This window comes from Chelon labrosus (assembly GCF_963514085.1).
Source record: "Chelon labrosus genome assembly, chromosome: 20".
Taxonomy (NCBI): Eukaryota; Metazoa; Chordata; class Actinopteri; order Mugiliformes; family Mugilidae; genus Chelon; species Chelon labrosus.
In genome coordinates this window covers 18,876,933-18,879,819 of record NC_140353.1, presented here as the reverse complement: position 1 = coordinate 18,879,819, position 2,887 = coordinate 18,876,933, and positions in this window count along the sequence as shown.

Below are 2,887 nucleotides of genomic sequence, written 5' to 3'. Positions count from 1 at the left end.
GCTGAAAAGAGGCAACAACCATAAAATAAACTTTGGTTTGTTCATTATTGTTGATCATTGGTGTGAGTGTATGTCTGCGGTGTGGGTGCTAGTTTGGATTTGTTTAGAGACGTATGACTGAAGGTAAAAGCGTGTTGGAAACAGTGTTTGTTACTGTTTAGAATACACGTTTTCACATTCGAATTTTGTTCATAGGTGTACGAGAGGATGGCCGGGTGTTTCTTGACGTGTGGGTGTTCAGGGTTTTTTTGTTTGTTTTTTATCGTTCTTTTCGTAACTTTTCTCCACAGTTCTTTTGTTTTCAGTTTACAGTTTATTTTTCCACTTCAACAGTTTCCATTTTTGCAGTCGGCCATTCATGGAGTGGATAACTTGCCTTGTCTCGTAGTTGTCCTTGAGTTGTCTCGTTGGTTCCACTTTATAGCACAAGAAGAAAAACAAGACAACAGGCCCGCCACGTCATTACCGGATATACGGCGCTCACCTTACCTGAAAATACCACGACAAAAAGGGAAGTAAAACAGGAAAAAAAAAAAAAAAGAGGAATAAACAATGCAAGAACAAGAAAAGCACACCATTCCTACCGTCCACACGCTCACTGAGAGTGCGCATCTGCTCCGTGGCAAGAGAACAGCAGTGGGTGCCTTCTTTTGCACTAACAGACTCTCACTTACAGATACCCGCAACCGGATTCAGGAGCCGCCGCGGCTCCGTGTGTGAGGGATTAGGTCGGAGAGGGGACGAACAAAAGGCAGAGAGCGAGAGATTTCACACATAGCCTTTCTTACTTACTGTGGAATACAGACCTTTTCTTGACATGTAGAGACAGAAAAAAAAAGCAACAAGCAGAAGACTTTGACGGACCTCTTATGAAATTGTTATTTTTTAAAGGGAAGAATAAAAAAAAAATCTAAAAACAAAAAAAAGAACACGGGAAACTTCGAGCTTTTCACTGACATTGGTATACTACAGCCTGTGTTGGTCACAAGCTCCCAGAAAGCTTCTGTACAGAAAAAGACAACATGTACTGTGTTGTTATGTTGTGTAAAATAAAAAGGGATAAAAAGAAAACTGCTAATGGCATGGGTGTGGTTTGTGGGCCTATACAGCATGTCCAAAATACTACCTGCTATTGCATTGTTCATGCCATTACTTCTCCTTGTCATTATCAGTGTTAATTTCGTTAGCGTCGATGATAAAATATGCGTCAGCGAGCTTTTGTGCTGCGACTAAAAGAGTTCTTACAGCTTGTTCTCGACATATCATTCGGGCAGAACACTTTTCTCGTGTGGTGTCCGGTTACCATTCTGTGATTGGTGAGAAATTGGAAGTGGGCGTGGCTAATGCGGAAAAGCGTAGATGCTAGCAGCCGCTCTGTGAGCTCCCAGGTGCTAATAACCGCAGGAGGACCGCTAATCTCTCCTGGGTAGAGATGGGCAAACTGTGTGTGCGTGCACGCTGAATGACAGTCATGATCCGACAGACACGGTCATCAAAACTACTGGCAGACATCTGAAAATAACAAAAAAAGTGCCTCTCTTCGTCCATATCCCGCATCTCCCGCAACGCTTAAGTTGTGCGATGTACACTGCATGCCCGGAGTTTGGCACTTGAGTTTCTTGGAGCTGGACCTGGCCAGAACGAACTTCCTGTTCTCGCAGTCCTAGGAGCGAGAACAAATTTCTCACTTCCCGCGGAGTATGTAACAAACTTTAGACTAAACTAATATCTGATGATCTATAACGAAATGCGTGCCATTTTTTCGTCAACAAGACAATACGAGACTAAAATGTTATTTGGTAAGATGTTATTTCAATATCAGACAATCAGAGTACATGATCTCTTCGCACAGGGCTGACTGTCTTTCAAAATGTGCGTCATTAGATTGGATGGGAAGAATATGGCATTTGAAGGCACATCACTCTGCAATTTATGCCACCTCCACCACGGAAACTAAGGTAACTATGAAGTCTCAAGTACAGTACTTTCCAAATTGCTGTTTTGCTCTTCATGACGTCATTGCCTTCCGACTTTATTAGCATTTTGCAAACTAAAATTGTTCATAAATGTAGTTCCTGGAATTAATCCTTCTTGTGTATAAGTCCAAATATCTTTCAATTTATTGTTTTGGATTTTTTATCATGTGTACACCCTTAATGGTCTCACCTCATTATGCTTGTACTTGAATTACCATAACAATAGGTAGGAGTACTGTCCTCTGCACTGCACTGGCAGACATGTTCTCAGGAATAATATGCCTTCAGCCACTGTGCTAGTTTTAAACATCTGTGCACATTAATTTGAAGTTTCAGAAAATTAATTTTCTATTTGTTTAAAGACAACATGTTAAATAACTGCCAAACAGAATGTTGTTAGTTGCAGTTTGACTAAATGTGATAATTAAAAGTTGACAAAAATATGAAAAAAGATCTAATTACTAAACTACTACCAGAGTGTTTAATTTCAGGACGTAAAAAGTGCCCCCATTAAAGCTTTGACAGTATGTAAGTGACTAAAACTCATGGGACATGCTATTCTTGAGTACTTCAAAGAAACATGATTTAGCCTTGCAGAAACACCAATAAAAGGAAAGGGGAAAAAAAAAAAAACAGGCTATAAGAAAACCAGTTTACTGACACATGCTCGATAGGACAGGGGGCAGGACTTCAGCTCTCTATACAGTATGCTCTCACTGTTACACAACACTTTCCTAAAACCACAGGCACTGTAACACCACGCTTACAGGAAACATGCTCTTGTCGAACTGTGAATTTATCATGAAGCCGCTCATATTCTGGACTTCCAGGTGCGGCTAGAGCTCTGATGGCAGCAATGGTGTTTTGCATCCACAAAAGAAAACAATTTGGAGGTAAGTATTGCTCCCTTT